The sequence below is a fragment of the Amblyomma americanum genome, chromosome 1 (assembly GCF_052857255.1).
Source record: "Amblyomma americanum isolate KBUSLIRL-KWMA chromosome 1, ASM5285725v1, whole genome shotgun sequence".
Classification (NCBI taxonomy): domain Eukaryota; kingdom Metazoa; phylum Arthropoda; class Arachnida; order Ixodida; family Ixodidae; genus Amblyomma; species Amblyomma americanum.
This window is the reverse complement of record NC_135497.1, coordinates 440,232,622-440,257,809: the sequence shown is the minus strand read 5'-3', so window position 1 is coordinate 440,257,809 and position 25,188 is coordinate 440,232,622. Positions and strand designations below refer to the sequence as shown.

The following is a 25,188-nucleotide window of genomic DNA, read 5'->3' as shown; positions in this document are numbered from 1 at the left end:
TTCGAACCCTGGATTAGTACACATTTTTACTTAACTGCCAAGCTTATGTGCAAGCTGTGTAGCTTTCCTTTGTAGCCATATAGACGCCCTTGGGGGGTGCTAATGAACAATTACTCTCTTATTGCAAATCTGTTCCACCTTGGGGGATTCCCTTATACACAGAACCAGTATAGGATAACACTGATAATTTTTGACATACATAGCTGCATATTAAGAAAGATAAGACAAATAAGGTAAGCCATATTAATGGGGGTCGTATTAACAAGGCACAGTTGTATGGTAAGTAAAATGAAATAGCACAGTAAAATGAACAGAAGTTAATCATTCTAGGTGGGGATGATTACGAAATTATAACAGTGTCTGACTAAGGTAACATTAGATTAAAATGATATAAATTCAATCAGAGCTTGCTACGCATGATTAAAATTATTGCACAGTCCATTGATGAAATCTGTGGTGCGTATAAAAAGAAAATGAACAAAGATACTCTTCGTAAATACACATCATTACAAAATAATTGCTGTGTATTTGGCTGGCTAAACATTATAAAGTCAAAAGATGTAGTTGAATAAAATGAATGAATTGCCATTAATCTTGGCAACACTCTACCGTGAAGTTATCGCAGTCAAGTGGAGTAACATACGAAAGTAAAATGAGGGTAGTAACAAGATAATGTAGAATAATTAGCTAGTGACTATCTCTCTCTCTCTCTCTCTCTCTCTCTCTCTCTCTCTCTCTCTATATATATATATATATATATATATATATATATATATATATATATATATATATATATATATATATATATATATGTATGTTACGAACGTGGGTTGCGTTGGCTCCGCAGAATAAAGATTTAGGAGAAGTGGACACTTTTGCAGAGACACATTTATATATCAACGTTTCGACCGCGGTTCGATCTTCTTCAGGACTGTAGTGGTCTCGCGTCAGATGGACGTTTTAAGTTTGTGAGCTGCAGAAGAGGGAGAAAGGAGTTTAACAATCAAATAGCAACAGCAGTTCAAAAATTTGAACAAAAAATAAAAAATAACTATGGGGGTGCGGGGAGCAGACAGGAACAATATTCGGGGAAGAAGCAAAAAATAGAAAGAAAGGAAAAAGGGGGGAACTAGCTTAGTAGGCAAGGATGGGGTACAAAAGGAGATGGCGAAACGAGAGAAAGGGAGAGGAAGACGGTGCGGGGGACATGGGCAGCGGGGCAACCACAGGCGTACGAGAGCAAAACGTGCATACAAAACACATAACCAAAATTCACAAACACAAAGAAGGGCGCCGCTGCAGAAGCGTGGCCAAAGAGGCGCCGCTGCGCAAATGACACTGGCAGCGACGAAGAGGCCAAACCAGGCGCCTTTTGCGGGTCTCACTAATTTTCGGTGAGCCTAGGGCTAGAATGTAAAGGAAGGAGTGGGCTACATTGACGAGCACATGTGTAAGACTTACTCAGGGGGTCTGGGTTTCACTGAATGGTGCATCCCTCTTCCAGGGCGGGTCGTTGAACCGACTTCGTCGGGAATAATTGTTGGTAGGGGAGGAGGGCGGGGCTAGCGGCGTACAAAGATTTCAAATTGTCGGAAAATGTAAGGAAAGCACATCAAAGCTTATCAATACTGCACGAGGCAGGATAGTGTAAGTAAGGAGTTGTATGACTGAATAGGATATACACTAGGAATTATAAAGGGTATATATGAGTTCCCCAATCGACGAGAAGTGCAGTATTATTTTGTTCGGAGGTCGTGAATAAAAGAAAGGGTACCAGGCTTTTCGTTAAGACCTTCTTGAATAGTATTAAACGTGTGGATAAAATAGGATTCACGTTGTTCACGTTCTCGCCTGTTTTTGAAGCCCCCTTGAATGATTGTTACTTTTAGTTGGTCAAATGGGTGTCCTTCTGCGTTTACATGCTTGGATAGGGGAATATTTGGGAGAGACTTGGCGTGTGCGCGGTGATTGTGAAATCGAATGCGGAATGCAGTGTTTCTCTGTCCTATGTATTGCTGGTTACACACTGCATTCAAGAAGGTAAATAATGTTTGATGAGTCGCAGTCAAAGTTACCGTTGATTGAATGCTGGAAAACTAACCTCATACTAGTTGCAGAACACGTAGTCTGCATATGCTTGCAAACATGGCAGCGATTTTTACCACAGGGCTGGCATCCATATTTTGGGGTTTTGTGTTCCTTGGAGTGGACTAGATGGTTCTGAATGTTTTTGGCACGCCTGTAAATATTTTCGATAGTCGTTGACTTTGCTGGACAATCTTAAAGTGCTTATTAAGAATTCTGTTTATGATCGGTGCGTTACTGTTAAATGTGAGAATAAGGTTTGTAGTGTAATCATTTCGGTTATCTATTTGGTGCCCCTGGAGTATTTGACTACGGTTAAGATTTGAAGCTCTGCTTATGGCGTCATCAATAAGGGAACGTGGATAGCGCTGTGCTAAGAGCACGTTGCGCATGTGTTCGGAATTTTCATGAAAGTCTAGGTCGTTAGAGTAGATTCTTCGAAAACGATGGGCCTGCGAGTAAGGGATGCTGGTTTTGCAGTGACGGGGATAAGCGCTTTGAAAATGTAGATATTTTTGTGAGTCGGTTGGTTTTCTATAAACGGTTGTACGAACTGACTCCTTGTCCACCAGAATGTCAACATCAAGAAAATTGATTTGACTGGCTGAGTAGGAGTTGAGTTTCCCCTTCCGGTGGCGATGAGAGGAAACTACTTGATGATGAAATCGGGGTTTCTTGATGACCCGGTGGTTCTACTCGCAAACATTCACATTACTCAAGGAAAGGAGAAGGTTAACTATTTATTTACAACATAGGTAAAAAAAATCGAGAAGAAACAAAGCAAGGAGAAAACTATTTACATGACTAAATCGTGGATCAGACGAATTCAGCTTCCGCTCAACCCAGAGCGCTTGGTTTTAAACCCTCTGTCTCCGCCCTTAGCGGGGACAGCAACCAATAAGATAACAAACGACCCATCTCGCCAATCAGTGGTTAGGGAAAGGAAAATAAGGTCAGCCCACTGATCAGAGATTGGGGAAAAAGTTCTGATTAAAACATTTGGGAAGGAGGTTTCAAATAACCACACAAACAACACACATGCGACTTCCGTTCCCCACGCCACCCACGGCACCACAGATGCTAGAAACATGTGCCGACGAGGCGATGACTCAGGTTGTTGACAGCAACACAGAGAACAGATTCGTTAAGGGAATAATCCGTTTCCTGGTCACCCAGCACTCGGTCCCTGCCCAGCTGTATCTCTCCAGCATAGCCGAAGTCTCGTCACCCCTTGACGACGCACACATGTCGACAGCTGTATCTGGTTAGGCTTTTTCAAGGCGGAATATGTCCGAGGCGGCGCGGGTAAACACGGACGTCCGCTGCAAGACGGAGGAAGTAGGGACCAGACGGCTCCCTTTGATGCGGCACGCGGCGCCGACACTGGCGCGACCTTTCTCAGTCCGCCCACGAACGGGAGGCCAGGACGGGACGGGTCCTTTTGTTGGCGACTTCCGACCCCACTCGAGCGGCCTTCCTTGCGAACACAAGACCAACGAGTTCGCGGAAAGGTCAGCGAACTCCACACCTCCCAACCAAGAATGTCACGCGGACACTAGCTGTCAGTGTGACATAAAAGTCCAGCCACAGTTTCCCGGAACAAAGTTACACACGCGCACCCATGTATGCTCGGCTGTTCCATCAGTCCACAAACACACACACGCGCGCGCACATTGCGGGTAATTCAATCCGCACACACAAAGTTAGGACACCAATCTGCACATTCCAGAATCCACCATGTCAGATCGGTGCACCAAATTGACAGAAATGATTTCTAGCCGCCTACATCTCGAAACAGAAGCTCATGTTTCTTTTTAGCTTTGTGAACCAGATTGGCCCTACATTTCGAATTATCCGGCATATCGCCGGTTGCAAAGGCTGCCGCCGCTTTCGGATCTGCATTGACAACTTTCTCGAGCATTCTTGTACCACAATTACCTTTACCAGCTTGGTTCCGCACTTCTGGCAATGAGGTATTATGCTTCTTGTTTAGACTTGCAGGTATGAAAGCAGTATCCGAATCTCGGAGTTCCCTACCTGCTGTGAAACTCTCTGCAGCTCTCGCTGTTAACTCCCAATCTGCTGCATAAACATCTGCAGCTTCCGGATCAGTCTGAAGCTCTACTGAAGCCTCAGGTTTTTCGCTAACAGATTCGTGCGAAATTTTGAAATGCTCTTCGACATTAGCTTTCTCATTTACTTCCTGCAGCTGCACCCTTTCTGCCTGCTCTAGCAGCGCGGACGTCTTAAGTGTTGTCAACTTCCCTACACCTACACTGTAAAAAAAAATGCTCCGCAGTACAGAGAAACCCGCTGGTAATGCGTTGCCGGAGGGTTTTCCGCAACATGAGGTACGGACTAAATGTCGGAAACAGAGACTCCGTATGACGACTGTCACATTCGTGGTAACGGAAAGTTACGCCATGGTATGCACGAGACCGAAATCGTTTTTTCACAACGAATGCTTATGTTTTGTTCTTATTGAAGTTTCCTCAATGTGTATGCATACGTCCTCCGTTTACTCGGAAGTCATTTCATCTAGAGCGGAAATTATCTGTATTGTAATTATGTACTTTCTGTAGTACATGAACATTCGTCTTCGTGTAGCTTCTGCCCGCAATGTTCACTGCAGATATAGCCGTCCAGGTGCCGAAGAAATAAGTATTATGTACAAGGCTTTCCTTTACGCATATTATTTAGTGCATACGTACAAAGAATGCAGCTTAGAATTAAAGAGTGGTAAGTGTTTGGGTGAGTACAAGTACATACGTTTTATTTTCATGGCAAACCACACACATTGTACACCTGCACATTGCTGTCGGATCCATCTGAAAAGCATAAAAAAAATCCTCATTTAGTGGTCACACAACACCAAATATAAATTTCACAAATACATTTCAACCATCCGCTATTGAACAATCGGCTTTCGTAGAAGCTTTCAAAAGCCATTCACCGAGAACCAACCCGTTATAATTTATTGCCCAAAATTCATTTCTCATAACAGTAAACAGCAAAAACCACAGGTCCAGAAAGAAGCAGACAAAATGTGCTTTCCCGGGCGGCAATGTGCGCATGAAAGTCTTTACAGTTGCTTATCATTTTGTGCAAATAGAAAGTAGCTCAGGATGGAGGCCAGATGCAATTCAATGCAGGTGCCTTTCTGTACATAGTACTAAATGCACAACTTAGCGAGCAAGGAACATTGGTAACATCTGAAAAAGGTGGGAGACGCTTGCCGAATTTATCGTCCATCCAATTTGTTATAGGTAAGACAAGACGAAGTGAAAGTCCCCGGGCCTGCCCGTTGCGGCAGATTATGACGCTTTTTATTATGGCATTCTAATATCTCTGCAGTGTGCCTCACAAGGAACGGATGCTCAGGTTTCAAAAAAAGGGCTCTTGGCAGAAATTTAACCAAAGGCCGTTGCCATGTGAACCTTTTTAAAATGATGACCCAGAAAGACGAAGTGTCCTCATGTGTCTGATGCAAAATAAAGATGAAGGCATGAGTCTTTCTGCTTTTTGAACAGCTGTGATAAGTTTTTTACTGGTACTGCTTGGTGCAGCTTCAGTCTCCTTCTTGACATTTTGTGAAATAATTATATATCTGCGAAAGATCTCGCTAGCAAACATTTTGGCACTAATGGAGAAGCAAAAAGACCCATGTCCTAGGCCTTTTTTTGTGACACTAAAGGAAGGCTTGCCTTTTAGAGTCATTGATTACGAAGAGGTCCATGTGGCAACAAACTTTGAGTGAATTCCTTCAAGGGCTCTTTGTTCTCATGAGGTGCCCTGTAGATATACCACAACACCTCAGTGAGCTGTTACCAGCACTGTGAGTTCACTGTCACTTGACATCAAGGGTATGTACTTTTCCTCGCCACATGCAGCAATGATGTATATGTCAAGAGAAAGCATAAAAGATTTCTAAGTGCAATTCCAGATTGCTTGCGGAGGAAATCACAAGAGTGGCCATGCTCAGCTGTTACCTTTGCTTCTTGCTCGAGTTCTACAGTGAGTACTACGTAATGACAGGTGTCTGCATCAACTCATATTTAACACCCGTCTGTGCGACCTCCATCTTGCTCTACATGAGAGGCAACTTTATAACACCCTTCATGCAAAGAGTGTCATCAGGGTCGGTGTGTCCTGTCAGTTTCCTGGTCCTGTGGTTTGTGCTGTGTTTTCTACTCTTAAATTATTTACTGCCTTCATTCTCCACTCCATGAAGCCTGAATGTGCTACACTGGGCTGCTCCACGCGTTGTGGAGCAGCCCAGTGGCCATTTTTTTTTTCATACGTCGGAGGCACTAAGCTCGAAAGCCATGCTTACTATATTCAGCAGACAAGGGTACATGTGAGACACATCATTAATAACTAATTCTCACAGTGGTATCTGGTGCAAGAATATCTAAATACTACTCAATTTTTGCTTAAGTTTCAGATACGCTCTTAGATTAAAAACATAATTTGGCTACATTAGCAGAAGCACAGCACCAAGGTACTCACCAGTTACCTGAAGCACTGTACGCAAGTTCTCGTGCCATCATGAATACAGCACACTGTCCACGTCTTCATAATGCCATGTCACTCCAGCACTTCGGTAGCAAAATTTTCCTTTAAAAAAAAAGTAGTTTTGTTTATGTTAGACTGGTCATATTTAATTTTACTATATACTATGTACTTCTCATTGTACTGCCCCAGACTAAAAAATACCAATGATCATGCTTTGAATTATGTCATATGTGATCACCAAATTATGTGATCACCAATATGTTCTTAGAAATTCTGATTGAAATAAATCTGACAAAATATTATTTCAGAAAATGTGGCACAAGGAAGAAGGACGCTAGCTAGATAACCTGGACGAATGTTTTCAGTTGCATGCAGCCACCGGCACCATTGCACACAAAATGTACAATAAAGTGGGTTTTACCTTTCCGAATAGAATTTAATGTTGCAAACATTTAAGTAAAAAAATTTCAACCTTCCATTCCGCATAAAGGAAAGAAAATTCCTCTCGTTTTTTCACAAGCCTCTGCAAGTACACAATTCAGTGAATCTACTCTACAAGTACTTGAATCTATCAGCACGAGACAGGGACGAGAAAAGAAACAAAACAGGCACTGACTCGCAACTGAAGTTTATTGAAGTGAACAGAGTATATACAGAAAAGCCACACGCCACAAACTACACAATTACACATAAGCTACATCACAACATAAGTAAAAGATTGCCCTTAACATTCCTCTCATCTAGACAGTCCAACCCGCTGCATATTAACGCTATGGGCAGCACACTCACACATTCGTCACCGAGTCATAAGATGTGTCTAGCCTCGATAATTTTCTGGTTAATCTGCTGTGAACGTAGTGCCAAAATGCGTGTTGCCGAAAGGAATGGCTAGCAGCCTTCACATCCCTTGTAATATGCAGATAGGTTACAACCCCTACCAATATCCAAATACCTCTCATGCTCCTGTAGTCTTACATTGATACAAATTCCAGTTTCACCAACATAAACCCAACCACATGATAATGGTATGCAATGCATGCAATGGTTGCAAGGCACATATATATGTTGCCACGTTTCACTCGACACATGTGCTTTTCCTCAACGAAATTCACAAAATTATTAACAATTTTACAGATTGTAGACAACTTATTAGGGGCCGAACACACCATTTTTACGTCATACCTTCTGGCCACAGTTTTCAAATTTTGCAACAATCTGCAACAACACAGTCAGTCTTTTGGCATCTCACTGGCTGGCCCCAGCCTGATCATGCCAGTCTCTGCGAAGGGGTTTCAGCTTTTAACATGCTAAAGGGAAGAATGGCACAGCATCAAGTAACGAGGAAAGCAGGACAGCACACCCACACACAAGTGCCAACCCTGGAGCAGATACAAAATCCAAGAGCGCGTGCTTGACATTCAGCGTTGACAGTCAAGGAAACAAGGAAACCCGGATTTGAACGCTAAAGATTGAACGAGCCCGATCCTTGGCTGCCAACGCTGAATGTCAAGTACACGCTCTTAGATTCTGCATCCGCTCCAAGGATGGCACTTGTGCGTGGGTGTGCTCTCCTGTTGTCCTCGTTACTTGATGCTGCACCATTCTTATCTTTAGCATGTCAGACCAACTTGCCCAATCTTATATGCTCAGCTTTAACAATTTATCGCACGCTTCTGCAATAGCATGGTTGGGAAATCATGCTTTCATTAGCCTTAAAATCTTCTCTTGGAAACCAGTTGTCACGCTGTAAAAGCATGGCTTCACCAATACTGAGCCTAGACTTGACGACGCAATGCTATCTTTCACTAGCTTAGAATCATTCGACCAACAGTCAAGTAGCTGCTTAACACTCCTGGGTGAATATCACTAGCACACATGGCGTGTGCAGAACATCAAGGTAAGGTTCAGAAACCGCAGCTCTTTTTGTTGGGACATTTTCTCCAAGGTAAACTTAAGACAAAGGCCTTGCTCCTTAAACAAGTTCATAATATGTACAGGTCCCACACTATCACAACCTTTGTAAAAGACCAGAAAATCATAGACGTAGCGAAAGATTTCCCCCAGCCCATGCAATTTCTTGGCAATCATTCGTTCCACCCTGCTTAAGAGAATATTGCTTAGCACAGGGGCAACCTTCGAATCGATACATTTAGCAGACTTTTGAACATATGCCGCACTGCCATACTCCACAAACATGCTCTTCACTTCAAATAAAAGGAGGAAAGTGCCAAAAAAGACTTATGTTACACACCCATTCCTAAACACGAGCTCATCGTTGTGCTCCGATATACACATTCATAAGCTTTTCACAAGATCTTCATACGGGATAGAATAAAATAGTTCTACATCGACACTAATCACAAGACAATCCGCTGGATTGTCATTCTTAAGATACTCAACCACACTGCGAATTCAGTACAAGAAATGGATCTTCAAGATGCGAAGTAGACAGATGCTTTTGCAAATAACCAGAGATAATTTTGCATGAATCCTTTTCTGAAATTTATCTGAAGAGCGTGTTATTGAATAGCATTTATTTGAAGAGCATGTTTGTCGAGTAGTGCAGTGCGGTATGTGTTCTAAAGTCTCGAATATGTAGTGGTTCAAAGGTTGACCTTGGGCTAAGCAATATTTTCTTGAGTAGAGTGGATAGGATAATTGTCTAGAATGTGCATGGGCTGGGGGAAAAATCTTTTGCTATGTCGATGATTTTCTGGTCTTTTATAAAGGTTGTGATAGGTCGGGACCTGTACATCTTCTCAAGTTGTTTAAGGAGCAAGGCCTTTATCTCAGGCTTACCTTGGAGCAAATGTCCCAAGAAAAAGAGCTGTGGTTTCTGGACCTTACCTTGATGTTCAGCACACTTCATGTGTGCTGGCGAGTGTTAAGCTGCTACCTGGCTACATGTCGACCATTCCAAGCTAGTGAAAGATAGCATTGCACTTTCTAGCGCAGGCTCAGAATTGATGAAATTATGCTTTCATAGCATGACGGCTAGTTTCCAAGAGCAGATTTTAAGGTTAACGAACGCAGGATTTCCAAACCTTGTTACTGCAAGAGCATATGATAAATTGTTAAAGAAGCTGAGACAGTTTTGCGGCGACCGGCACAATCTGGCTGGGGCCAGCCAGCGAGATGCCAAAAGACCAGTTGTGTTACCGTATGTACATAAATTGTCGCAAAATTTGAAAAATGTGGCCAGAAGGTATGATGTAAAAGTGGCTTTCTCGGCCCCTAATACGTTGTCTAAAGCATGTAAAATTTTAAGAATAATTCTGTGAATGTGGCTCGAGAAAAGTACACGTGTAGAGTGAAATGTATATGTGCCTTGTAAAATGAATGTGGTATCAGATATTATTATCTTGTGGTCTGGTTTAAGTAGGTGCAATTCGAAGGTGTATGAATGTAAGACTACAGGAACACAAGAGTGTAGGGGCTTGGCTAGGGTGTTGGGGTAAGTCTGCTGTACACTGCACGGGATGTGAAGGCTGCTACCCTTTCCTTTTGGCAACAGGCATTTTGGAAGTAAATTCAGAGAGATTAAATGGGAGATTATCGAGGCTAGACACATCTTATGACTCCGTGAAGAATGTGTGTTTTGTCTATCGTGTTAACACACAATGAGTTGGACTACCTCGATCAGGGAAATGTTGAGGGCGATTTTTGACTCATGTTGTCCTGTATGCTTATCTGTAACTACATGGTTTATGGTATTGCTTGGCTTTTTATATATTCCCTGTTCACGCCAATAAACTATAGTCGCGAGTCAGCACCTGTCTTGTCTCCTTTCTCATCCCTGTCTTTCGCGCTGGTGGATTCACCGCAATGGCTCACCTCTGCAGAAATCCAAGGCATGACATTTTCCTCTTCACACTCGTGGTTCAGCGCATAATACGGCAAAGGCTTTTCAATTCCAAGGAAAGTTCATGGCTCCATTGAACACTGCCTCCTGCTTACAAGACACAGAGCAGCAATCATTGTAGATTCTACCTGTGACACAAAGAGCAAAGTTTCAGTTTGAGTGGACTAAACTAGGAAAGCAGCACAATATATCTATAGCCAAATAACTGAACTGAAAGAAATAGAGGGTAGTGTAATAGTGAACACACTGATATATTGCAAGTGAGATATATGCTTAATATATTGCAATATCCAACACTGCTACCATTGCCTTAGCCAACTACTTCATAAATAACAATAAATGCAGTATCACAAAAATACTGATAACGTACTATGTGCTAATAGTAGCAGTGCAGGTTCCATGAACAAAAAAGGGCCCAGTGCTGACCGTCGTTCCCACAGCAGCCTTGTGACCAATGGCCGGTGTAAAGGAAAGAGGAGGAATGACTGAAAAGAAAAAGAGCCAGGGGGAAGGAAAATAGGTATAGAAGGGCTTAGGATATCATAGGCAAATAAGGTTGTTTAGACAGTGAGCACAAAATAAACATTACCACACAAGTAAAGACATACAAGACCAAACATATATATCATTATGCAGAGTGACAAACTTGATGCCATTTAGCCCAAAATATGTTTTCAATAAAGTGATTATAATTATTAATAGAACAACTGACCGAGTGAAACCATAACAGGGATGAACAAGGAAGTTGTTAATATTCTGGCAGAAATTAAAATAAGAAAATGGATCTGGCCAGGGCATACAATGCAGAGAATGAATCACCAATGGTATCTTAGGGCAACATAATGAATTTGATGGATTTTATTGGCACAAGGGCATCTGTGGCCAAAGAGTGCTTTAGCACAAGTTAATTTCGTCTACTCAAGGTGAAATCAGAGACCCATTTCCCAAGCATTTCATTCCAGATAAGCTGAGCACCACGCCAGGAAACAGCTTGTGCATTGTATCCCAACAAAATGAATTTCACCCTAAGGAAAATATAGCAGGAGATAGCTGATTATAAGCTCACTAGATAAGATTAGGTGATTTCTGATAGTGTGGCATGTAGCTGGTGCAAGACACAGATAATTAAACTGGAAAAGGCCATTGTCCTGAGGTGAATGTAAACTAAGCAATGAGGATAATTAAATTCGCTACACTAGAGCTGTTAAGAATCAGCTCAAGTTCCATGCTTCAAGATGATGCAAGTTTGCTCAGTGAAAAAAAATCATAAGTTCACCCAAGAATTGGTATCTTGGCGGTATCAGGCTGCAGGTGCAGATGAATTAATCCTGCCTCAGAGAAGAGCTACATAGAGCACAAAACATTTTAGGCCAGTCCTACACTGACAGCTGTTAAAAACTATTTTAAAACTGTTTTTCATTGCACAAACAATAATACCAAGTTTGTGTTGGTCATGTGATTATGTTACTGAGGCTCTCCTAAAAATTCTAGCCAGAGCTAAAATACAAGCTGTCTCAACTAAGTTTTTATATCAACAATGAGAACATAAACACATGCAGATTATTTATGTAGAAGTATTATTCTTCATGACGTGCCCTACAAATTTTAAATTATACTGAAAAGTAATAGAGTGGAGTGCTTGTGCCAAAAATACTAAACCTCAACAACAAAGAGAACACAAGATAAAGGCAACAACATATTGCCCAAAATTTAAATGTTTGACAGAACAAATATGAAAAGAAAACCTCTCCACAACTGGAACAAAACAGCGTGATACCGAGCACACATTTGAAAATTGTTTGATCCAAATCCCCAGTCTGGTGCTCCAGCACTCTTCAGCCAGCATGTCATGAAATGTACCATAGTTCTGGTAGCTGTAAAGAGTATACAGCTGATCCGGCATTTTGATATGTGAACAATAACCCTCAATGACCACCAGGCTGAATACTTTCAAGAGGCTGTTCTAGTAACAAGACTGCAGTGAAACACTTAGCAAGTTATGCGGGTGTAATAATGCAAACCGTTAATCTGAGAGTTCGCTACCACGCAACTCTGTAGTAACTCCTAAAGTGTTGCAATCGAATGAAAAAAAGGACTGCCTATTATATAAACAAAAGTCAAGAGGCTGCAATGCAAGGCCACGACAGAAGTGCTGCAGTACAGCAATAGTGATACAATGTACACTTTAAGCAACGCAATAAAACATGATCTTTTATCCTTAATTATCAGAATTTAAATATTTGTTTTCCTTGCTCTCTTGCAAAATTAAGTTTAGATCGTGAAAGCGCTCGAAAAGACAAGGATACAGAAAGAGATTTCCACACAGTGCGCTTACTTCCAGTGTCTTTTTGAGCACATCCACTATCTAAACATGGTAACCCAACTAGTTTAAACGCTGTCGTTATTCCAAAATTAAGCCTTTCACAAAGTGGGAGCCCCTTTCCCCATACAAGGTGCACCATAACTAATCCAACACTTTTTTCATGATATGTTTTCTCTGAGAATAAACACTGAAGATTTTGCAATAGTACTTGTCTTTTCGATTCTACGAATGTATCATGCAAGTGTGCAATGAAATGACCATCTGCATATCTTGATCATTGCTCAAAATCAGGGTATAATGCACCATGAAGGGCAGGCTCTGCTTGATTTTTATGTTTTCCTAACGAAGCATGTATGTGCAACCCTTCTGCTGGCTTGTATGCAGCAGGTTTGTCTAGCTAGGCGAACTGTGGATTTGCTATAAAGATGAAATGGTACTTTGGAAGTGAATGGTTTTCTAAAATGCATTTAACATACATACCGGGGCTTTAACAGCGCCTGGTGTAAGCAACATCAGTGGGGGGACCGCAGGAGTGGCCTAGTGGTCCGAGCATCTGCCTCGCAAGCGGTAGGTGTGGAGTTCGATCCCCAGTGCCATCGGGTAAAGAGCGGTGATAAAATGGGTCGTTTCAATGGCCAGTTTAAAACTTGAAATAACCATGCTGCAATATATACAAAAAATGATTTGTGTGCTCTCTCTTACATGACATAGTTAATCATATCATAGTGTTGGTAGTACACAAAATGCATGTGTGGAACATATACATGCACTGTTTTTGTTCACATCTTACCTGCTATGTGCTGTTATGGCATGTTATGTGCTGGGAAAGCAACAGATAGTGAGCAATGTTGTGTTGCAGCCTTTCTTCTGATGGAATTTGAATCATGTGAGGGGCAGCTGAAAGAAATTGTTTCATACATAAGTATATTTCATGTAACACAACAAAAAGCGCACAGCCCCATCATGAGTTGTGGTTTAAACTAACAGCGAGCTTTTTACTACTCTATTTAACATATGATGCAAGTCAGTGATGCTGGAGGCACAAAACTAAATACTGTGAGGTAACAAGAGCTAATATGGACAATCATGCCTTTAAGAGATATTGTCAATATATATTTTCCTGAATGAACTAAAGTTAACCTTAGAAGCATTCAGAGGAAGATAATTTTGCTAAATGCCTTTTGCCAGAATAGGCCTTTTATGAACCAGTTGCAAAGGAAAAGAATAACTTTAAGACCATGCTATGCATGGTCTAATGCCAAAGTAGTTGCATACAAGCAGTATACTATGCCCCTAGTTTTATGGTGGGCCTGTACTACACAATTTTCATGCAAGGTAGTGGAAAGTATGTGCCATGAAACAGACCTCTGTTTGCTGAAACTGGCAAATAAGTACTGGGTTTTTAAGGCAGGAAAAAAGTTACATAGTTCCTTCTGCAGGTTTTGAACTTCAGGTTATTTATTTGAAAAATATCAATCCCTGAACTGCAATGATTGAAGTTTTTAGCAAATAACATTTCCATTGTAACAGTGGAAACGCTCTTTTATATGAGGAACGACTTTTCAAAAGCCTGCGTTTCATGGTGGCTGTCAAGTAGCCCTGTGTAGTAAAGTCAGCGCGAACCGCGCAGCATCTCGAACAATGGTCGGCAGTGAACAACAACGTTTATTGCCCAGAACCGCGATTATATACCCTCTCGTACTGAGAGGGTTACAGAAGAGGGAGAGAAGCATGAACGATAGGAACTCAGGCCAATAGGGGGGCGTGCGGCTGCCTTCGCTGGTCAGCACAAACCAAACAATTACAACATTTCTCCTCCCTTAAAAGTGAAACCGCTGTACCGGTTTTCTTATTCTGGTCGATCGTCTGAGCGTGGGCTGCAGGGGGTCAGTCAATCCCGCCGGAACCACTGGACGCTCCGTGATTGCTGGAGATGGTACTTCACTCTGGTCGGCTGCTAGCGGCTGAGGGCTTTGTTCTTGTTCCGACCCAGTGGTACTGGGCGTATGCACAGGTGACAGATCCGCACTGGTCACCTGGTCAGGACCGCCTTCTAACTGCGCTCTTGCAGTGGCCTCTACAGACGCAGTCCCTGGCGTAAACTCTTGACGACGGCGGACTTGGTCGACGTGGCGCTGCACTGCTCCGGTTGGCGTGTTCACTGTTACCATTCTCGCCCCCGAAGTGGTCTGTACCCTCCCAGGCACCCATCTTTTGCCGGTGCCGTAATTTCGCACGTATACGCTGCTGCCTGGCGAGATGGTCCAGTCGTGAGCGTCCGACGACGAGTCCACAGCTCTGGGTGGGAGACATGTGTCTAGTCGGGAACGCAGCTGATAGCCGAGAAGCATCTCGGAAGGTGACCTTCCTTCTCTTTGGGCGGTCCGCCTGTAATTGAATAACAACCGCATGAGGTTATCTTCCAGCTGTCCGTCTCCCATTTTCCGCAACCCGTCCTTCACGGTCCGAACCGCTCTTTCTGCTGCTCCGTTAGATTGGGGATGGAAAGGCGCAGTGCGCAGGTGCACGATATTGTTTTTCGATATGAAAGTGGCGAATTCTTGACTTGTGAATTGTGTGCCATTATCGGACACGATTGTGCGTGGCACGCCAAACCGGCAAAACATGCTCCTTAAGCATCGGATTGTACTAGCTGTATTTGCGTGCTGCAAGGGTACTGCTTCAATCCACTTCGTGTGGGCATCAACCACTATTAGTATCATCTTGCCTGCTAACGGGCCTGCAAAATCGATGTGTATACGAGACCACCGGACCGCTGTCTTTGGCCAACTCACTGGTGGGGCTGCCGTAGGCATTGGCAGGCTTTGCACGCAGTTGCGGCACTGCGCAGACAAGTTTTGAATGTCCCTGTCCAGGCCTGGCCACCAAAATAATGACCGCGCGACTGATTTCATTGACGAGGAGCCCTGATGCGTTTCATGTAGCAGCTGCAGCATCCGTTCCCGCGCTTTCCGCGGTATCACCACTCTGTTGCCCCAGTAGATCAGACGGTGAGCCAACGATAGCTCCAGCTTACGATCAAAAAACGGCAACAAGTCTGGCGCCATTCCTTTAGTGGTTTGAGGCCATCCATGCAAAATGAAGTGCGTGACACTGGCTAACATCGGGTCCTTGGCCGTCAGCTCCTGCAATTCGTGCGTCGTCACTATACCTTCTTCCAGGGATTCCAATGAAAGGACATATTCCGGCGGTTCACCATCGGTCCCCGGTTCCATAGTCGGCGCTGGTAGCCTGCTGAGGGCATCTGCTGTCAGCAGCTGTTTCCCTGGCACGTACTGTAGCTTGTACTGGTAGCCACCCAAGAATAGCGCCCACCGTTGAATTCGCGCGGCAGCCATCGGTGGCGTCTGGCGGTCAGGTCTGAGCAGTCCCAGCAGTGGTTGATGGTCGGTCACCAGGGTAAACTGCCGACCTAGAAGATAGTCACGAAAGCGAGAAACGCCAAAGATGAGGGCTAGTGCTTCTCGCTCCAGCTGCGAGTAGTTTTGTTCTGCTTTTGTAAGTGTTCTGGAACGGAACCCAATTGGCCTGTGCTCATTTCCTATCGAATGAAACAGCACTGCGCCCACACCATACGGAGATGCGTCACACTCTAGTTTCAGCTCCTTGTTAGGATCAAAATGCACGAGAATTTGTGCATTTTTGAGGCTTTGTTTAGCTCGCTCGAACGCCAACTGCTGCGGCTGTAGCCACTCCCAACGGCTTCCTTTTTCCATGAGCCGATATAACGGGCTGAGCACAGTCGACATATTCGGCAGAAACCGTGCGTAGTACGTGAGCATACCAAGGAACGAACGTAGCTCGCTCACGTTACTCGGGCGCGGGGCTTGCATGATGGCGTCTACGTTCTTTTCCATAGGGTGTAGGCCTTGCCGATCGATACGATGCCCGAGGTAAGTCACTGAAGGCTGCCGGAACTTGCATTTGTCGGCCCTAAGCTTGACACCATGCTCTCGGAATCGTTCCAACACTTTCTTGAGCCGCGCTTCCTTGTCCCCTTTGCCTTCTGACACTAACACGTCGTCAAGGTAAGCTTGGACGCCTGGTAGCCCGCCGAGTACAGCGTCCATCTTCCTTTGAAATATAGCTGGGGCAGAAGCTATACCAAACGGGAGTCTGTTGTAACGAAAAAGTCCGCGATGTGTGTTAATGATACAAAGTCCGCGTGACGCTTCGTCAAGGGGCACTTGGTTGTACGCGTCCTTCAAATCCAAGGTGCTAAAGTATTCACCTCCATTTAAGTTTGCGAACATGTCCTCGATCACTGGAAGAGGGTAATGCTCGATATCACAGGCAGGGTTAAGCGTGACTTTGAAGTCTCCGCATATTCTTACGGTGCCATCTTTCTTCAAGACAACTACGATGGGCGTAGCCCATTCTGAATGTTGCACAGGAGATAAGACACCAAGGGACAATAACCGATCAATTTCACGAGAGACCTTATCACGGAAAGCGTAAGGAAGTGATCTGGCCTTACAGAATTTCGGTGTCGCCGTTTCCTTTAGTTTTAGGCTGGCTGGCGGTCCCTTGATGAGCCCCTGGTCTATCGAAAAAACATCCTTATACTCAGCGAGCAGTCTGTTCACCATGTGGTCACTCGGCGTGTTTCCTGTTGTCGAATCCGGCGCAGTGAGTTCTTCCATCGTAACACCCGTCTTGCCAAGTGCCGCAATCAGATCGCGGCCGCATAGACTCGGTCCTGAACAGTCAAGCACCACGAGTGGACAGGTTACAGACACGTTCTTGAATTGCACCGGAAGTTCAAGTTCGCCAAGCACCGGCAGTTGTCCCGCGTAACATGACAACTTCACATGCGGCGATTTCAAGCGTGGCCACTGCGCTCTGTGTCGGTCGTAAACGTTCCGTGATATGACGCACACCGGGGATCCTGTGTCCACTTCCATGTCCAGATCTATTTCCCCCCACCGAAATGTGCGGCGTAACGGTGGTTCCAGGCCGTTTTTCCTACCAGAAATTAGCGTCCAGATGTGTGCCTCATCCTTGTTCTCGTTTCTAGACGCGGTTTCAACTGTCAGTGTCTTGACACTCGCGGTTCGCCTAGCAGCATTTTCATCTGTTCTCGCCCTGTAGCATTTCTTCGCCAAATGACCACGTTGCCTGCAGCGGAAACACCGTGCGTTAGCCCAGCGGCAGGCGTTATCATCGTGCTTCGTGCTTCCACATCGTCCGCACTCTTGCGCTGCCCCGCTGGTATCTCGCGACGAAGAGCGATGACTGGCTTGCATTCTTAGCACCGTTGGTGGTGCTCCACTGATATCGTTTGCATCGTTCTCGGCTGTTTCTGCTGCTATTGCCAGCGCTTCGGCCTCCTCCAGCGTCAAGTCTTTCTTCGCCAGTAACTGCTTGCGTAGGTTAGTTGAGCGTACACCGCAAACAATTCTATCCCGCAGCATTCGGTCTAGCGCACTCCCAAAGTTGCAGCCGTCTGCTATGCGCCGTATTTCGACCAGAAATGCGCGCACTGCCTCACCCTCTTGCTGGCAACGGGTGAAAAATTTATAGCTCTCCGCTATCTCGTGACGCTTCGGGTCGTAGTAGCTGTTTAAAGCTGCGACTGCTTCATCATAGGTGAGGGAATTCGGTGTCCGGGGTGCAATCCGTCCCGCTAACACTTGCACCGTCTGCGTGCTGAGTGCTGCCACAAGCAAGGCTCGCTGCTGCTTTGAGTCAGTAATAGCATTGGCTTCAAAATATGCTTCTGCCCTTATAAGGTACGCTTTCCACTTATCTGACGTGTCGTCGAAGGTCGGGAGCTGCAGGCTGGTCATAGTTCTCGTCGGTGCTTCAAGTTGCGACAGGCTGTCGGCTTCAACATTTACCGCATGGGTAGTTTCCGCACTCGTCGCCACTGTAGTAAAGTCAGCGCGAACCGCGCAGCATCTCGAACAATGGTCGGCAGTGAACAACAACGTTTATTGCCCAGAACCGCGATTATATACCCTCTCGTACTGAGAGGGTTACAGAAGAGGGAGAGAAGCATGAACGATAGGAACTCAGGCCAATAGGGGGGCGTGCGGCTGCCTTCGCTGGTCAGCACAAACCAAACAATTACAACACCCTGATAAAGAGAAACCAGTCACGACACACAACCAAGCCACCGTAGCACATTTTCAACTATACCCTCATGATATAGCTTTAAAGTAAGTGTTAAGCAATACAAATACAAATCCCTTGATTTCCTTCATGATTTATCACTGGTGTATACATACAAAGATAACCGTACAAGATGTGGAGTGCATGGTACAGAGAGAGTAGGCAGATGGTTTCTTGACACTCAAAAAGTGAACAAGGGAAGGAAAAATCTCAGGGTGCTTGCCGTTTCGACAAGACAACTTGTTTTCGTCTGGGGTCAACATATACAGAGGAAACTTAGAATCAAGTACAGGGTTGTCCACTCTTAGTGCGAACACGCGAGCACATGGCTGTGCTCTTTGGGCCACTGTGTCTGACATTTCCACACATCGAAGTGTAACATGACACGAAGCACCACATCCAGGTGCATCTCCTCTTGCCCCATTTTGCAGCGATGAGTGGCTGCGCCGCACACAGTGGACCTCTAAAGAGTGCGGCCATGCGCTCACATGTTTGCACTAAATGTGGCCAGCTCTGTACATTCCGGAATTGGCATAATTATTTGAAAAGGCCTTGCACATGGTCAGAGGTTTCCCAACCCACATTTTCCCCCTCCTCTCCTGCTTTCTTTAATTTATCATTATACTTTAACCTTACGCCCTGCACCTCCTGACATCACTTCTCGGAACCTTGGCTGCCATACTCCTCCCCCTCCCCCTTCTTTTTGCCTTTTCTCCGAACCTGCCCACATTTTCTCTTTTTACTTCAAATTATTTTGCCCCCCCCCACCCTCCCTGGTATTTTATTCTGCCATGCTCCTTAATTCCTTTATCCTAGTTTTTCAGGAAAAGGCAGCCAGCCATACCAAGCCACCTGTTGTGGCTGGACATAAAGCCATTCAAGCCCACTATCCACACTCCATACCCCGAGATTCGTTTCTACTGAATTGGGCTTTTTTGTTTTCACAGTTTTGCAGGTCAACCGGTTAATCTTCTTTAGCAGCTATCATGCCTGGTCAAGGTTCATGCTCCCCATCGTAACGCCCTTCCCATATCGCACCCTCGTCCCACACAACAGGCCTTTCGCCTCGAAGTGAAAACCTTATTTAAACCCCACCAATGATGAACACTTTGCCAGACAAAGACAAGTCCTCTTGTCGAAACGTCGGCAAGCACCCTGAGGCTTTCCCTTCCTTATTCAGTTTGTGAGATACCAGGGACAGGTGTTCAAGCAGCCATACCACACTAATACCCCTGTCACACGGGCACCGCAAAGGCCTTTGAGAATCATATCCAAAGGCGTAAGGAGTGCAGCTACCCGGTACAAATGTTGCGCCTTTGTCGCTAAGGGCCTTGGAGGCGAAGGCGCTCAACCGAGACCTTCGGAGCCCGAAGACGCGGCATTCGAGAAGCTGTGATCGCAGTACCATCCAAAGTCAAAAAGTAAAAGCAATAAAAAAAATACATAAGCTAATAATGTTTGAAAACATTTTTTTCAAATACGAAAGGTGTGTCTGGCTTTGGTTTTTGTACGGGTGTTTATGTTTTATGTTCAAATTTCAAGACAGTGAAAGTGTTGCGGCAACACCGAGCGCCCATGGAGGCCAAGGCAATACACGTACAAAACCTGCTCCTGCTGATGAGAGTACCTGTTGCAGTACTTTTAAGGAAGCAATCAGAATAAAAAATTGTCAAAGCTCAACGAATGAACAGAATACACTACTTTAATTTTAGAACACTCACTTCAGCCACCTCGAGTATAGCAGCGGGTGCTAAACCTGAACGAATTTCACCTTTGGGCTGCACCGTGTAGCTGCATCGCTGCTCCTTTAAGCTTTCGCTCCTTTGGTGAAAAATGGTGCCTTTGCTGGAAAGGCCTTCGAGGAATGCCATGTGACAGGGGTATAAAGCACATTTTTTACTGACACGAAAGACTCAGTGCCTTTAGTTCTGACAACATTCTGAATCATGCTTTGGTGGCTTAGCATATCAGAATACTGGACATGACAAAATCAGCTAATTAGTGAGGGCTATTATTTGCTATAGGTAAAATTATAACATTCTCCTAAAATAATGAAAAGAAACCACCAGCACTGACATCAATGTACAATTTGGCTTAACATACTGACATGACAATCTAGTTAAACGTAAATTCTCTTTTCGCAGTTCAAAACTGCATGCATTATTTCTAGAAAGCACGAAAACAGAAGCTCATACATAGTGCCAAAGAAAAGAGTGCATAATAGTACCACTTATGAGGTGTTTATCGGCAACTGCAATGAGCAAGGCTATGTTAATGGCAATCCAGAGTTATTATGTGTCTTACGAGCGCATGCACTTGGGAGGTGATAGCAGCTGTGGACGCAGCTGTCCATCGCAGTTTTCAGTCTGTCGAGATAACACATGGGGTAAGGTATTCCCTGTTTTGCTGCCGAAGGCAAAACCGTCAGCGAGTGGAGTTGCCTTGCTATTCACTGTCAATATCTACTGCTCAATGTAAAGGAAACTAGGGCATAAAACATACAGCATTTCATATTATGCTTTGGCCAAATGCAGTGTGAATGAAACAGACTAGAGACTTGTCTTATGACTTTTGCACTCTTTACTTTGCACCAGAGGAAAATAAATTTATGTACAGTTGACCTACTGCTTGCCACAGTCCTAGAAGAAATGAATCCAGGTCTCAGAAATTCTACCGAGAGAATACTGATGCTGCATGTGCATTTCTCTGAACAGTTCTGAAATATGCAGAAGTTACCCATATTTTTACTACCTCATTACATACTGTAATCTTTGCAAAGAATATGAGGTTAATGGACCGGGAAAAAAAGTCAGGAATGGTAGCTTTGGTACTCGGCACTTGGACAAACAGATGAACCACTGGGCGTCCCCAGGAGCTCTGCTACCAGGTACCCCTAGCAACAGTATTCAGTTGTCCAGATCCAAAGGAGCCATGCGAATGGTTGCCGAAAAGGACAGCAGATGCATGAACACAAAACAGTTTTCCAACGTTGTTTCAGTGTGAAAAATAGGTTTCAAATCTCTAGACTATATCTCAAAACACATTAGGCACGGAGTAACAACATGGACAGTTTGTGCTTAATTGAATACAAATGTTTACGCTGATCGACCAATGTTACTTCAAATGAAGACAGAAAGCGCATGCACGTTGTACTGATGTTATCGTGAACATAACATGCGACGAGACGCAGGGTTACAATACAAACAAAAAACCGCTTTCAAAATTTGAGAACAAAAGGCTCACCTTCTCACAAGTTCGCCAAACCGGAGACGTTGCCGAGTGGCTGCCGCCAAAGTCACTCGCAATGCACAGAAACAATAAAAATGCAGTGCCGCTGACTTTCCTTGAGCAATTCCAGTCGACTGAACTTCCAACTGTTCGCACCGACTACCTCTGCAAGCATGTCTAAAAGTTAGCGGCGCAGCCGCGCCATTTGCAATTTACGGAGCAACACGGGAAATTCATAGCGCCATTCGCGTATTCGCGCTCAAGCTCACGTCGCTGATGTCGCAAAGGCGCACAACGGCAAAAACATATAAGATGTATTTAATTTTACGGTAGCTTTTTTAGCTGACAACCTGAATCGTTTGATATATTGTTTTTTCTTTTCGTTGCATGAACGTTATTACCACCAGCGGCAGCGCAGCTTGGCCATGGCTAGCCATGGCGAAGTCGAAGCGCTAGCCGAGCCCGCAGTCGGAAACATGTGCGCAGTTAGCGCAGTGTGGAGTTGAATGAACAGGCGCTATGGAATGGGTTTTGTTCTTCCGTGTTCGCTGCGTGCGTCCTGCGCGTTGCGTGTCTTTAGTATATGTGTGTGTGTATGTGTGTGGCCGGAACGCTGCATTGGAGTGTACATACAACAGCTCGCTGTCCCGTGCGGCATCGGTGCGTAGTAAAACGATCATGCAGAATGTGCGTTACAATGCCAGTGGCCCTGCACGAAAGAGGAGACTTGAAGCCGACGGAAAAGCTGCTCTCCCTCGTGGGACTGCAAGAATCTGGCGAGTAACAGTCGACGCGCGTTTCGGTGGATGATTCCGTTTACCACGCCAAAAAATTCAGCACTGGCCAACAGCAATGATGAACTGCTGCTGCATCATCACCTGTGTGATGTTTGTGACAAGCTTGTTGGATGTGAACGTGGCCGTGAATGGTATTCGCCGAGCAGTGGCCCTCAGGGCGTGGCACCAGTAGATACCTGAAGACGATTACTGTTTGCCCGCGCCCTGGCGCCTCGCATTCAACTGAATGCTTTGGCGTTAATTATCTATATCTGAATTTCACACGTAGTTGGACTCGCAAATATTACAGCGTACAAACGTACCGTCGGAAGAGCACCCTTTTTCATTTTTTTAGGGAGGGGGTAGGGGAATTACCGTCTGCTCAAATTTAATGTCACTAATATTTTGAGCTTATTTTCTAAACAGGTGCCGTGGTGGCACTGTAAGCAATGCATTTACTGGGCAGAAGTTTATTTTATGTTGTGTTGGCACAAGGTTAATGATTGTCATTGTACTGTGGTGCCATGTTCAAACAAAACACATAATTGTACACTCTCTTGGAAGAATGTCTAATGAGGTAATAAATTACTGAGCAGCGAGTATGCACTGTGGTAAATGCGACGAACGTTACTGAATTACTTCACACTTGTCATGTTCTGTTGTCGTTAGTGATTACGTATGCCTTGGTGTCTGCTGCTTTCCAGTGTAGGGGTCGAGAGGCATGTCGAGCTCCACTTAGCAGCTTTTTTTCCTTCCACTCTCTACTGGCCAACGTGGTAAAATAAACTCAACATAATGCGTGATTGCTCAGACCTAGATTAGACTACCATTTCACTTATTTACTCTCAGGGCCAATTGGCATCGAAGAGAGGAGAGCAACTAACATAAATACATGTGTAGGCAGATTAATTAAAATGATTATACACAGCAGACTTGAAGGCATTGGATGCAGTGGTGGACATGACGAAGGCAGAGAAGATGTGACAGCTGGAAACGTAGAAAATTGGAGATCTGCGTGAGTTTGTACGCGACTTAAGGTGAACGCTAGCAAAAAATTAAGAAGGCGCAGAAGACTGAGGCCAGAGTTAAAACTGTAGTTTAACAGAGGAAAGCACCTCCCAGCAAGCCAAAATGTGCACATGCAAGCAGTTGTGTGTACACAGAACATAGAGAATGAAACTCCTTTTTGGACAGAAGGAAAGCTAAGGCACATTGCTTATTGTGATGTTGCTTAAAAAGTTGGTGTCTAGTTGTTGCCCTTCATATCTGGTCCTTCCACACCCAGCAACTGAAATGCCATCAAAAAGGAGCATCTCCAATCACTCTAATTACATGGGAGGTACACATCGCCAGATGTCAGAGGCTTGGCGTCTCATCTTGCAGACTAGCTAGTTTGGCAGATTTAAACTTTACCGCATGTAAGAGGCATGCGGTAGCCTTGAAGGGGAGTATTTCATAAGTGTTACAGCATATTGTACAGTGCTGGCATGCTTCATTATTTACATCACAGTAATATGCTAGCACAGGCTGGAAAGTTTCTAAATGAACAGAAAAAAACAATGTTCATGCCATATCTTAGCCACATTCTTAGTATTGTATAAAAAGTGCAAATAAGGAATTCCTCATTTTTTGTCAGCTTTTTCTTTCTGTGCATTGATTTTTTGCAAGTTAGCAAGGTTCTACAGTCTTGTGTGCCTATCGGCTGGCCCCTTGTTTGTCAAAGGTACCGAGTACACAATGGGTCGTGTCAGTGCAAGCTAAGTAAACAATGGATAGAAAATTCGTGCTTTCAGAGTATTTCCAGAAAAAACTGCTATTATTTCCTACTCAGGATGGGGGAACAGCATCGATGGTGCACATCCTCCTTGTCACTGCAGCAATTATGGCTGCTTGCTGCTTTTTGGTGGCGTTTCATTTATCTGCAGGAAGAGCAGGCATGAATGGGCGGCAATAGGTACCTACTAAATTAAACATTGCATTGAGCAATATGTTGTTGTGTCCGTGCTTTTGTTATCCATGAAGGAGTTGGGGTTTTGATTAATGGTTGTGTAGCAAAGATGTAACTGCTAGATTGCACTGCATTCACAGATTTGTTTGCCCATGCTTTTGGTTTACTCAGTTGTTTATTTCCTTACCAAATGGCAGATGGAAATTCGGCTTCAACTTGTGCACTTTCATCATGTTTGCAATGTACTTTCAGCTGGTGTTCAGTTTCACTTTGGAGAAGTTGTCCAACCATTGTCTGTGTATAAATGTTTTCTAAC

General features: G+C 44.4%; 1 long non-coding RNA gene and 1 pseudogene across 1 annotated transcript; both read right to left on the bottom strand.

Annotated features, from left to right (window-relative positions):
• Positions 1-4,890: 4,890 nt before the first annotated feature.
• LOC144104022 (uncharacterized) lies at positions 4,891-13,666 on the bottom strand. Its single transcript, XR_013308412.1, has 6 exons — positions 13,576-13,666; positions 13,266-13,446; positions 10,833-10,947; positions 10,435-10,590; positions 6,595-6,702; positions 4,891-4,913 (listed from the first exon to the last, which is right to left on the bottom strand). It is a non-coding gene; the product is annotated as an uncharacterized LOC144104022 (long non-coding RNA).
• A 1,972-nt stretch (positions 13,667-15,638) lies between these two features.
• LOC144115912 (uncharacterized) lies at positions 15,639-18,866 on the bottom strand (annotated as a pseudogene).
• Between the last annotated feature and the right edge of the window lie 6,322 nt (positions 18,867-25,188).